At 34.4% G+C, this 13242-nt stretch overlaps 1 pseudogene; it reads left to right on the forward strand.

The window, feature by feature from the left end:
- Nucleotides 1-1144: 1144 nt before the first annotated feature.
- On the forward strand, nucleotides 1145-9720 carry LOC125856650 (uncharacterized; annotated as a pseudogene).
- Nucleotides 9721-13242: the final 3522 nt, after the last annotated feature.

Consider the following 13242-nt stretch of genomic DNA (forward strand, 5'->3'; position numbering starts at 1 on the left):
TGGACGGCATTGATCTTGACCTTGGTTTTATGGTCTTCAATCGGGTAAGCACGGTTAGAGGGTGTTTGAGTAATTTTATATGATGATCAAGCTAGTTAAAATAGAAACGTTTTAAGCTTAATAATAGTTCAAATAGCTAGTCACCAAACTTAAGCAGTTGGAAGTTGGAGTGGACATATTTTTATTTATTTAATTATATCTTCAGCCGTAATTACTAATTATGTTACTCTAAGTTACAATAATTCAATACAAGTTATTTTCAAGAAATATAACATGACAAATTATCTAGCTTTTGTCAAAATAAGCATTTTCCAGAAATTAGAGGAAACTGTTTTCCGTTGGAAAATTGATCTCTTTGATAAGTCACTATGTATCTTGAAGACGTGTTAAATTTGAGATTGAAGATTAATTGGATTAAATGAGTGGTTTAATCACACTTAATAAGAAGTAACACTAGTCATTGTTCTGCATTAATAAGACAATTTATTTTTTGTAAATTACATATGCAGTACGACATTAATGGCCACAATTAAATTGAATTGAGTCTTTCTAAATTGGGTAAGATTTGAAAATATGGACTCATTTTATTTAGGCATAATACATAAATATTTCGTTTAACTTGTATTCAGCTGACATCTATTCCCTCCAGCTTTGGGTGTGCACAAGTAAACACTTAAACTTGTATAAAATTAAACAAGTAGACATGCGTGTCCTACATGACATAATACACGTAGGACGCCACGTAGGACACAAGATTGCCATGTCAGACGAATGTATCTATTTGTTCAATTTTATACAAGTTTAAGTGTCTATTTATGCACACCCAAAGTTAAAGGTCATAGTTGTCAGCTAAAGTTAAGTTAAGGGTCATGTTTATATATTATTTCTTTTAATTATAAACTAGGACCAAGTGATATAGATAGGTGACACTTAGCTAGTGCAAGTATTTTATCACATATTAATTTTGTATGTTTAATTTGTCATCCATTATAAATTTATGCCTCAATACACCAATGTTTCATCCAACTCTGAGTGAATGTGTAACTAATGATATAGTTTTAACATCTCTCATTTTAAATCTTCATATATTCCTAAGTAATTGTTTTTGCAGTTTGTATCTTTGAAGCCTATATATGTTTTAAACATGAAAGTAGCAGTGATAGGGGCAAATATAAGTGGACTGCTTTCTGCATATGAATTGGCAAAATCCGGAGTCAAAGTTGTGGTTTATGAGAAGGAATGCTATCTCTGTGGCCATGCTAAGACCATTAACATCAATGGCGTCGATCTTGACCTTGGCTTTATGGTCTTCAATGATGTAAGTACGATCAAAGAGTGTTTGAGTAAGCTTATAAAATGATCAAATCTATTTAGTTATAAGCATTTATTGTTTTCACCTAAATGCGCGTTATTGATAAATGCTAAAGTTGCTCATAAATTAAATGTGTGCATGGAAGGGGAGGGGTTGCAATAGGTGGAAGGAGGGATACTTTTAATCCGAAAATTTATATTAAGAGTATTTAGGATCCAATAGATGGAACAAAGACAAACTTAAGTCATTTTCAATAGGTAAAACCATTTTTAGTAAAGAGAAAAACTGGTTTCTTATATTTGCAAGTAGGTTCAATTCAAATAGTACCGTATGCATTGAATAATTTTGATCCTTTAAATTTGTTAAAAGCTAACAATTTTACTCTCCGATAAATTTTTGAAAAGTAACATTTTTACTCTCTCATGTGTATTTGACAGGTAACTTATCCCAACCTGATGGAATTTTTTGAGTTCCTTGGAGTTGATATGGAGATCTCTGACATGTCATTCTCAGTGAGCTTAGACCAAGGCAGTGGTTGCGAATGGGGTACTCGAAATGGATTCTCTAGTTTGTTTGCACAGAAAAAGAATGTCTTGAATCCATATTTTTGGCAAATGATTAGAGAAATTATCAGATTCAAGCAGGATGTTATAAGGTACCAATAACTTTTTATCTTTACTATTTGTGACTTCTTATTAGTATTTGTTATTGTTTGCCCAATTTGTTGATTTACTGATCTCATTAGAAATTTAGTGCACAGAAAATCTTTTTTGTTCAATTGAACATCATGATGCATTTGAAGGAAATGGACTAAATTGTTCTGTTTTGTGCACTTTCATTATTTATATGTCAAGCAAAAGAGCTATCTTCAATGAAATTTATTTCATCACGATTACGTTTCTCACTGCATTGCAGTTACCATGAAGAATTGGACAACAATCCTGACATTGATTGCAATGAAACATTAGGGCAGTTTATCGGGTCATATGGCTACTCGGAGCTATTTCAGAAGGCTTATCTGGTGACACTGCTGTTTGTCCTTGTTGTTGATTTTGATACTTGTATATATTTGGCCTTTTTGTTCATTCAAAATATTAATCTTGCAACAAGCAATTATGTTTCACAGGTTCCGATATGTGCTTCAATTTGGTCCTGCCACTCGGAAGGAGTAATGGGCTTTTCTGCTTATTCCATTCTTTCATTTTGTCGCGACCACCATCTTCTGCAGGTGTCTATTCTCTTACATATACGAAATTTGAATTAGCTGTATCATTTTATCTTGTGCCTGTTAGAGTGGCTTAAAGTCCCACGTTGATTGGGGAATGAGCTGACGGTCTGCTCATATGGACTTGAGAAATCGTCTCCTCATGAGCTAGCTTTTGGGGTTGAGTTATGCCCGGGTGCTATATCTTTAAAGTGCCTGAGGAAGGTTTTGTTCTTGCGTTACAGCTCTTTGGTCTCCCTCAATTGCTCACTATAAGAAGGCGATCACATACATATGTAAACAAGGTGATTTTTTTCTTCATAGTTACCAATTTTCACTTTCTTGCAAGATTTGTTAAGCATGGTTCATCCTTTGATGGGGCATTAACGAACATCCTTTGATGGGGCATTAACGAATGCAGGTTAAGGAGGAGCTTGAGAAAATAGGCTGCCAAATAAGAACTGGTTGTGAAGTAAATTCTGTATCGACAAATGAAGAAGGTCTAGCTTTGAGTTCGTATACATTATTTGAGTTCGCTATCATATAGTCAGAAACTAGTCCAGATTCCAAGTGTAAGAAAAGAGCCCTTGCAGGTTGTAGCGTAGCTTGCAATGATGGTGCCACAGAAGTATATGACGGATGCATAATTGCTGTACATGCACCAGATACTCTGAAAATGTTAGGCAAAGAGGCAACATATGATGAAACAAGAATACTGAGTGCTTTCCACTATGTCTATAGGTACTAATTGTTTTTTCTACCTATAAGAAAAGGTAACAAAATATAGCCATGTTCCTATACATATTTTCTATCATCAGAGGAGTTCTATTTTGTGCTTTAGTGAAGATCGGTTAAAATGAATGTTTTGATGGTGGCTGGTTTTAGTTAAATTAACAGCTACAACCTGCTATTCTGAGCTACTATGAAAATGGTACTGGAAGCCAAGATTAAAATAGTTAGTAATTCCGCCAATAAAATTCTAACCGCGAGCTCTAAATATCATGTTGAAATGCTACATCTTCTTTGTCCAGTATTTATAAGTTTTATGATGTCATAAGGCAAAATCATTTTCTCTTCTTCTACTACAGTGATACTTACCTTCATCATGACAAAACGTTCCTGTCTCGCAACCCGGCAGTATGGAGTGCTTGTAACTTTTTCGGAACCATAAATAATAGAGGATGTATGACATATTGGCTCAATATAATCCAGGTGTGTTATGGAATTCAGTGATTTAGGACCTTGGTGATCTAGAATATAATGCTCTTCGGGGGGAGTCTTTTCTCTTGTAATAACTGCTCTCGTAGTTTATGAGCTGTTTAAATTTACAGAATCTTGGTGAATCAAAGCTGCCTTATCTCGTTACTGTCGATCCTCCTCACACACCAGAGCATACATTGGTTAAGTGGAGAACAAGACACTTAGTCCCCTCAGTTGCTGCATCAAAAGCTTCACGTGAGCTACATCAAATCCAAGGGAAGAGAGGAATATGGTTTTGTGGAGCATATCACGGTATGAATCTCTTTTTATGCAGAGCTGCTTCACAATAAATGTTCCTTTGTTTTCTTTCTATTTCTACTCAATGCCAGCTACTGATTACAACAACCTCTAATGTCTTGTTTTATTCACTGCATTTTTCCGCATAAGGTTAAAGGAAAGCGATCTGTAACACTTGTAGGGCACACTTTATTTTTCACTTTGTGTTTCACTGCTTATTGATGTGTATTTATTGCAATACTTTCAGGCTATCGCTCTAATGTGAATGGACTAAAGGTAGTACTACTTCTGCAAATAAAGATTTTAACTTACTCAGAAAACTATTTGGAGTCTTTTGCAGCTTTTGTGGATGACTGTGACATCTTTGTTCCTCCTCAGGCGGGTGCGGTTGCTGCAGATGGCATGCTTAGAAGGAATTGTAGTGTTCTTTACAACCCCAAACATTTGGTACCAACCTGGCCTGAAACTGGAGCACGCCTTCTTGTTACTAGATTTTTCAAAAGTTACATTCAAACAGGATGCATAATGTGAGTGATGATTGGTTTATCCTGTATTACTTTCAATCTCGAAATACTGGCAGATTTCATTGATTCTATTTCTTATTTATCACATCTGTGATCTTGCTATTTGAGTGGCAGCAACATGCAGAATGACTAATTTATTGAGAAACTACACTTGTTTGATTCATTCTGCAGAACGAAACACGTGTGAATCGTGGCTTATTTCATTACTCGAAGATTTCCTAGTTTCTTTTCTGATAATTAAAGATACCTTGATAATAATTTTACATGTCTTGATATACAGCTTGTTGGAAGGAGGTACAATTTTTACCTTCCAAGGAACAGATAGGAAATGCTCCCTCAAAGTTTCTCTTACCATTCATAATATGCAGTTTTACTGGAAGGTAACTTAAAATCTTCTTTTTCTTAAAAAGTTAAACCCGAAAAAGAATACTCAGAAGGCAAATTCTGTGACATCTCTTACAGGTTGCAACCCAAGCTGATCTAGGTCTTGCCGATGCTTTTATTCACGGGGATTTTTCTTTTGTTGATAAGAATGAAGGTCTTCTTAATCTTTTCATGGTGAGTAAATGACACGTTATCGTTGTGAATAGCTTTTGGTTGGTATTTAGCTTCCCTGAGTTCTTTTGCAGATATTTATTGCAAACAGAGATTTGAAAGCATCTGTTAGAACATCTAGCAAGAACAGGTAAAATAGTTTAGTTGCCTGAAATCAAGAAATATAAACTTCTGTTCATATGCTAATGTTCTTCATCACTTTTCATGGCTCTAGAGGCTGGTGGACACCATTACTTTTTACTGCAGCACTGTCATCTGCAAAATATTTCATTCGACACGTTTCAAATCGAAACACCCTGACTCAGGCTCGTCGGAATATTTCTCTCCATTATAACCTGGTATCTAGTTAACTTGCATAGTATATCTCCCAAAGAATGTAACATTTTTTTTCCCTAAAATGGGCTTCCATTTTTTGGATTATAAGCATTGTGGTGTTAATTATTTTTTCCAGAGTAATGAACTGTTCTCACTCTTTTTGGATGCGACAATGACATACTCATGTGCAGTTTTCAAGGTTAGCTCTCAAACTTTTAAATACTTGCCACCTAAGTTGGACTCTTCACTTTCGATGCCGCACCCGTGTTGGATTCTCCAAGAATGCACTACTTTTGGAGAATCTGACATTCACCCTTTGACATTTTTGAAGAGTCCGAGCAACATAGGTTGCCACTTTTCTTCTTCTTAGTCAAGCTACATTTCCAAAGTAATGGTCTAGTTTTTTTTTTTTCTAGAGTGAGGATGAAGACCTGAAAGTTGCACAGCTGAGAAAGATTTCTCTACTCATTGAAAAGGTAAGTCATCAACTAAGTAAAAATTGCTAAATAAATTTCAGAAAAAAATTGATTCTGCTTCCTCGATTCTGTTTAGGCAAAAATTAGCAAGGAACATCACATTTTAGAGATTGGATTTGGTTGGGGAACTTTGGCTATGGAAGTTGTCAAGCAAACAGGATGCAAATATACTGGTATAACACTCTCGGAGAAGCAACTGGAGTATGCACAGTTGAGAGTTGAGCAAGCAGGACTTCAGGTATAGTACTTACAATGTCAATGGAAGCTTCAAATTTTCTAGATGACTAACATGAAACTCACACGAAGCTTTATTTCGTGGTTGGTTCTGCTTTCATTTCCGTATTTCCCTTTTCAAACTGCTTTGAGATGTGTTACTTGAGCCGAGGGTCAGTGGNCGATGCTTTTATTCACGGGGATTTTTCTTTTGTTGATAAGAATGAGGTCTTCTTAATCTTTTCATGGTGAGTAAATGACTCGTTATCGTTGTGAATAGCTTTTTATTGGTACTTAGCTTCCCTGAGTTCTTTTGCAGATATTTATCGCCAACAGAGATTTGAAAGCATCTGTTAGAACATCTAGCAAGAAAAGGTAAAATAGTTTACTGGCCTGAAATCAAGAAATATAAACTTCTGTTCATATGCTAATGTTCTTCATCACTTTTCATGGCTCTAGAGGCTGGTGGACACCATTGCTTTTTACTGCAGCACTGTCATCTGCAAAATATTTCATTCGACATGTTTCAAATCGAAACACCCTGACTCAGGCTCGTCGGAATATTTCTCTTCATTATAACCTGGTAACTAGTTAACTTGCATAGTATATCTCCCAAAGAATGTAACATTTTTTTCCCTAAAATGGGCTTCCATTTTTTGGATTATAAGCATTGTGGTGTTAATTATTTTTTCCAGAGTAATGAACTGTTCTCACTCTTTTTGGATGAGACAATGACATACTCATGTGCAGTTTTCAAGGTTAGCTCTCAAACTATACTTGCCACCTAAGTTGGACTCTTTACTTTCGATGCCGCACCCGCGTCGGATTCTCCAAGGCACTACTTTTGGAGAATCTGGCATTCACCCTTTGACATTTTTGAAGAGTCCGAGCAGCATAGCTTGCCACTTTTCTTCTTCTTAGTCAAGCTACATTCCCAAAGTAATGGTCTAGTTTTCTTTCTATTTTTTTTCTAGAGTGAGGATGAAGACCTGAAAGTTGCACAGCTGAGAAAGATTTCTCTACTCATTGAAAAGGTAAGTCATCAACTAAGTAAAAATTGCTAAATAAATTTCAGAAAAAAATTGATTCTGCTTCCTCGATTTTGTTTAGGCAAAAATTAGCAAGGAACATCACATTTTAGAGATTGGATTTGGTTGGGGAACTTTGGCTATGGAAGTTGTCAAGCAAACAGGATGCAAATATACTGGTATAACACTCTCGGAGAATCAACTGGAGTATGCACACTTGAGAGTTGAGCAAGTAGGACTTCAGGTATAGTACTTACAATGTCAATGGAAGCTTCAAATTTTCTAGATGACTAACATGAAACTCACACGAAGCTTTATTTCGTGGTTGGTTCTGCTTTCATTTCCGTATTTCCCTTTTCAAACTGCTTTGAGATGTGTTACTTGAGCCGAGGGTCAGTGGAAACAACCTCTCTATCTTTACGAGGTAGGGGTAAGGTCTACATACACTCTACCCTTCCCAGATCCCACTTGTGGGCTTACACTGGATATGTTGTTGTTGACTAACATTAAGTTTATGCTACAAAATAATTGCTATAAGCTGAGGCAACTGATTAAAGCAACTAGGAAATTCCACTTCGTGAACTAAACCTTCTTCCATTCTCTTGCTTCTAACCTAAATGTTTTTTCTAATGATGGCTCTGTCCAGGCCAACTTACGCACAACTTAATGCTTTTGTGGTATCTTTTTATTCCCACAATTGTACGAAGAAGTGATTAACATGGGAACACTATATGCTACTTAACACTTGAAGCAAATTTGGGCAATTTCAGAGCTAGTGTTATCTATTAAAATTTCAATTCAATGAAACTTCTTCACAGGATCAAATAACATTTCTCCTATGTGACTATCGCCAAATTCCAAATAAGGACAAATATGACAGGATTATATCATGGTGACCTTTTATCCATCTATACATCTGGACATATTGTGTTACTTATTACAAGTCAAGCCAGTGTGATAATTGTTCTAATAATCATTTTCAGCGAGATGTTAGAAGTTGTTGGTCACGAGTTTATGGAGGAATTCTTTACTTGCTGTGAAACTGCACTAGCAGAAGATGGCCTTCTTGTTCTTCAGGTTATGAATTAAAGTGAATCCTCAACACGTTTCACATTATTCACGTTTTCCCTTCAATTGTTAGAAAATTAGGAAAGAAGGAGCACTCTCAAATCACTCAAATTCCTTTGAAGACAAGTGGATGAAGGCACTCTTCTTTACTTATCCAACTTTCTTTACATAAAAAGATTAACTACATTGGAGTTAGAAAGAAAGATACAACATAGGAGCTTCTAAGACTTCTTCTAGCATAGCATATATTAAGATAATTCATATATCGCGAAAATCTTTAAAAGGCTTTTCTTCTTCAAATACGAGGTTCATTTTCCAACATTAATTTCCTTCATTGTTATGTCACCCTTGTTTCTTTATGATGCTTATCACAAATGTTGGCTTTCCTTAGTTCATTTCAACGCCAGACGTGAGGTATTCAGAATACATACAAAACTCAGACTTCATAAAAGAGTATATATTCCCAGGTGCATGTGTGCCTGCACTAAGTTGAATAACATCAGCTATGACTGTTGCATCCAGACTATGGTAACAAAGAGTTGATTTTGTGATTCTGCACTAGCGTACATGCTTGCCAATCTTTCAAAAGCATTTGATAAATGATATAAATGNGCTGCATCCAGACCATGGTAACAAAGAGTTGATTTTGTGATTCTGCACTAGCGCACATGCTTGCCAATCTTTCAAAAGCATTTGATAAATGATATAAATGCAGTGTAGTGCACCTGGAAGATATAGGAATTCATTACTATCAGACAATGAGATATTGGCGAAAAAACTTCCTGAATAACAAAGGGTAACGTAACATAACCAAAATAAGTCCTCAGGCTTCTCCGCTGAGTTAAAGCCATTATTTCCTTCATGAACAATGTATAGCTTGATCAGTTCTAAATGTTGATATTTGATATTGATAACTCTGTGTCACTAGCCAAATTCGTTCTTTGGGATTCGATGACAAGTTCATCAGGACGTGGGAGTACTATTTTGACTACTGTGCTGCTGGATTTAAAACGTGCACGCTAGGAGATTATCAGGNTCTGTGTCACTAGCTAAATTCGTGCTTTGGGATTCAATGACAAGTTCATCAGGACGTGGGAGTACTATTTTGACTACTGTGCTGCTGGATTTAAAACGTGCACGCTAGGAGATTATCAGGTATATATGGTGATAAATACTTCAAAACATATTTCATAGGTGTAAAATGTGAGCAATTTTGATCGAATTATGTTAACTGCCTCTTCTAAAAATTTAATATAGATGGTACAAAACATTACATACTATATTTTTAACATACCACTTCATGTTCTTTGAAAATCATTTTTTTTTTACGCGGTGAAATTCAAACTATGTCTGTATCATATTGAATTATGTGAATTACTTCATTTGAAAACTTATTGTTTCACCAAGTTTGAGAAGTAAAACAACTCAAAGGTGCATGCTCCATTTTTTTTTGTAGATTGTATTCTCAAGGCCAGGCAATGTTGCAGCATTTGGTGATCCTTACAATATTGTACCTTCCACCTATTAACATTTCTTTATTTGGAATATATATCAGAACTTTAGTCTTTGCAAATAAATAGTTCCTCAAATTGCTAAGTTATATTTTAGCAATTTGGCTTATGACACGTTTAGCAAACATGAAAGTAGAGGGGTGTTTTTAAGACTGTCATAGTTTGAGGATGAAATTAATAATTCACGCTAAGTTCATGAGTGTTTTTGATACTTCTCTTATACTTAAAATCTTTAATACATATATGGAAAACTGTGAAATAGTCCCAAGTTTGAACACTTTCTGTTTTTCATGTTTGGGACATGGCACAAGGGACTACCTAATATTTAATTTGAAAATCTTGTACATGTATATCCGTATATGGCAAGATGAAAAATAGTATAACTTTGAACTATTTCAATGTTTGGGACTTTGCACATGGAGTCTTGTACCTCTATTGCTTCCATAGTTTTGGTAATGGGTAACCACATTTTCTCATAAATCATAAATTGTTTCAATGAATATCTTTTTGAAATTTTTGTTTCAAATAAAAATTTCATTTTATCAAATTTTAGTGAAAAAAATTTGATTAAATAGATTGTATGACTTTACAAGTAAAACGATCATAGTTGAGTGACTTTTGGATTAAAAATCAAACTTGAGTGACTTTCTGAGAGAAAATTTCTTAGTTACGTTGAGTGACCATCATCTGTAATATTATCTCGTTATTGATTTCTACTATGTTGAATTCCAAGACTAAGAGTCCGTTTGCTTAACTTAAAAAAGTAGCTTTTTAAAAATGATTTTTCTAAAAGTCAAACTTTAGTAACTTTTAAGTTAAAAATGTTATAAAATAATATATTGTGGATGTCCACTACATCAAGAAGTTACTCCATTACTTTCCTCCATTATGAAGATAACCATAACCTCCATAACCTCCACCTTTATAACCATTATTCTTGTAACCTTTCACTTCCATAACCTCCCCATTATATTCATGTTAATGTCATGTTTATGACTAACCTTTTGTATGCCTCTATGCTACACTATAAATAGAGGCATAAGGGTTCATATTGTATACACTTGAAGACTTGGAATAATAAGAAAAGCTCTCATCTCTTGTCTCCCTATTTCTATTGCTTTCATCTTTTATATTTCTTGTCTTATTTTGCTTTAGTTTTACAACACGTTATCAGCACGAGTTGCTCATTCTCCGTCAAGAATCAATGGTAGGTATTTCTTGATTTTTATGAATTATCCTAGTAATTCTTCGGTTGCAAGGTATACTTCATATCCTATATATTATTTGTACTAACAAAGCTTGTTTTGTGGTTATTTTAAAATGGTTAGTAAATTATGATAATCTTCATAACAATATTAACAGGGACTATTAAAATACTTTAATTTATTTTAACTTAGGACTTTATATGGGTGTGGTAAACTGTTAATGGTCATCATTGTGGTAATTAAAAGGAAGAACATTATGGGTTCTTAAGATGGTCCTTCAAATGTGAAGGTAATTTTGTCCATTAAAATGGTATGAAAGGTTATTGGACACATTGTTTCTTAAGATGCTCATTCAAATGTGAAGGTAATTTTTATCCATCAAAGTGGTATGAGAAATTATTGGGCACATTGTTGTTGGTGCAACCCAATAGATGAAAAAACATATGAAAACTATGACGGACTAAAAATAAAAAAAATATTTTCTAATCTAGGAAGAAGATATAAGAAAATAGGTGACAATCTAAGTTTAATGTTAGAAAAAGAAACAGTAAAATTAGAAGATAGTTTAACTGCTATGATAAGAATAACAAAAGAAAATAAAGAAATAGATAGAAAAACGGAAAATGACAAAAACTTACTGAAATAATTATAGCATAAAGACAAGAATTAAAATATAGGCAAAATAGACTTAACAGTAATATATTTGCAGAAATTTGTAAAAAATCTATAGTAGCACAGAGAAAAACTATTTTATATCTACAAATACAAATAGAAAACTTAGAATATAAACTACAACACAATTTATAAATGAATAAAGAGGAATACACAATAGATGAAAAAACATATGAAAACTATGACGGACTAAAGATAAAGATAATATTTTCTAATCTAGGAAGAAGATATAAGAAAATAAGTGACAATCTAAGTTTAATGTTAGAAAAAAAACAGTAAAATTAGAAGATAATTTAACTGCTATGATAAGAATAACAAAAGAAAATGAAGAAATAGATAGAAAAACGAAAATTGAAAAAATAAAACAACAAGCAAAAAAGGAACACTACTAAAAAGTTGTCAAAAAACGACGGCCAAAAGCAACGGACTGCGTCGCTTTTTTGGTCAAAATCGACGGAAAAGCGACGCAGTCACTTCCGTCTCTTTTTAGCTCGACACTTTCAAAAAGCGACGGACAACGTCGTTTTTCAAAAAGCGACGGACCGCGTCGCTTTTAGAGACGGACTGCGTCTCTTTTAGCGACGGACTGAGTCGCTTTTCGACTATTTTTTTTTATTGAATTTTTTTAAAAAAGCGACGGAGTCTGTCGCTTTATTTTAATTTTCATTTTTGTTAAATTTCTAAAGGGCAACGCACTCCGTCGCTTTTATGGAAATTTATTTTTTGAAAATCCCAGAAAAGTGGCGGATAAAAGGACACTGTCCGTCGCTTTTCTGGAAATTTTATTTTTAAAAACCCAAAAAAGCGACGAAAAAATCCACGCTGTCCGTCGCTTTTATGGAATTTTTTTTTAAAAAATCTAAAAAAGCACGTTGTCCGTCACTTTTCTGGGTTTTAAAAAAAATTAAAACCCAAAAAAGCAACGGACTAAACCACGCTGTCCGTCGCTTTTTCTACAATATTTTTGACAGTAGCATATCTTAGCTTCTGCTGCCCACTTGCAAATTCAATTCAATTCAATTCTACACTATTCAGCCCAATCAAACACACACAATTATAAACAGTCTAAACAAAACATAAAATAACAAACTTAAAATAACATTCAAAAGTATTTAAATCATAAATTAAAGACTTATAAAGTCTTTTAAAATTCGTTTTAAAATTTCAAAAAGTTCATAATTGTCCAAAGATCTAAACTAGGGAGTGAGATCTACATAATCATCCTCATCACTCTTGTCGTCGGTGTCATCGGGAGCCAAAGTAGTAGGTCGACGAGCGAGGTTCATCACTTGTTCTTTGATTTGCTGAACGGTCTCACTCATGCTTTGTTGTTCAGCTACTCTTTTTCGCTTCGACTCTGCTAGTGCCGCTGTAAGTTTAGTTATTTGATCCGACATAGCAGCAATCTGAACACCGTCAAATGCCTCAGCTTGACGTGACGATCCAATACCTTCTAAGCCTGACTGAAGGCGTCTAACATCGTTGCGAGAGCCTAGACCATAGCATCTACCCTTGTGTGTCCCCCCTACCACTTTTTCTTTCCAAATCTGAGTGGACAGTTCAGGTGTCAATTGAACCGAACTATCTAGATTCTCAGCAACGTACTTATTAAAGTCATTCTGCATATTAAATATAAATATTGACATCAATATATATACATAT

The sequence above is a fragment of the Solanum stenotomum genome, chromosome 2 (assembly GCF_019186545.1).
Source record: "Solanum stenotomum isolate F172 chromosome 2, ASM1918654v1, whole genome shotgun sequence".
Classification (NCBI taxonomy): Eukaryota; Viridiplantae; Streptophyta; class Magnoliopsida; order Solanales; family Solanaceae; genus Solanum; species Solanum stenotomum.